This window comes from Triticum dicoccoides, chromosome 5B (assembly GCF_002162155.2).
Source record: "Triticum dicoccoides isolate Atlit2015 ecotype Zavitan chromosome 5B, WEW_v2.0, whole genome shotgun sequence".
Lineage (NCBI taxonomy): Eukaryota > Viridiplantae > Streptophyta > Magnoliopsida > Poales > Poaceae > Triticum > Triticum dicoccoides.
Genome location: NC_041389.1, coordinates 593,354,306 through 593,354,995, shown reverse-complemented (window position 1 = coordinate 593,354,995; position 690 = coordinate 593,354,306).

The following is a 690-nucleotide window of genomic DNA, read 5'->3' as shown; positions in this document are numbered from 1 at the left end:
GCCCTAAGGCTGGTCATAGTGGGGAGTAACATATAGTAGTAACATGCATACATTAGTACTCTATGTTACTATCCTTATAGTGGGAAGTGTCATATGTGTAGTAGTAACGTACACATGTACACTTATTGTCTTGTAGACTCATTTTGCATTGGAAAGCGCTATGTGATGGTAACATATTAGATTACTCTATTTGCCTCTCTCCTCATTAACTACTTGCCACATCAAAATTTTTGCTTATGTGACATCTATGTTACTATCTATGTTACTCCCATTATGACCAGCCTAATCTGATTGTAGGCATCATCCTTTCCGTCGAAGGAGTGATCATGCACGCGGCCATCTCCACGTGGCTGAATCAGCATGTGTGCACGCCATTCGTCTACTCCGGGCCCTCCTCGTGTCGGCGACTTCGGACGCTCCGCTCCGCTCCGCTCTGAACCTTCCTCGCGCTGGCGTCATAGGACGCACCAGATGCGGCCATCACGGCAGCGGCCCCAATTCTAGCGGGACACTCTACTCCAGGCCTCCTCATGCCAGCGGCCTCGGATGCGCCGGCCATCCCCGCGCAGCCGAATTAGCTTGTGCACATGAGATGCTCTGCTCCGGGATCTCCTCACGCTGAAGGCCTCAGATGCACCAGACGCGGTCCCAGCGAGATGAGTTCTGGAAGGTGAAGCTCACTGCCCCCCC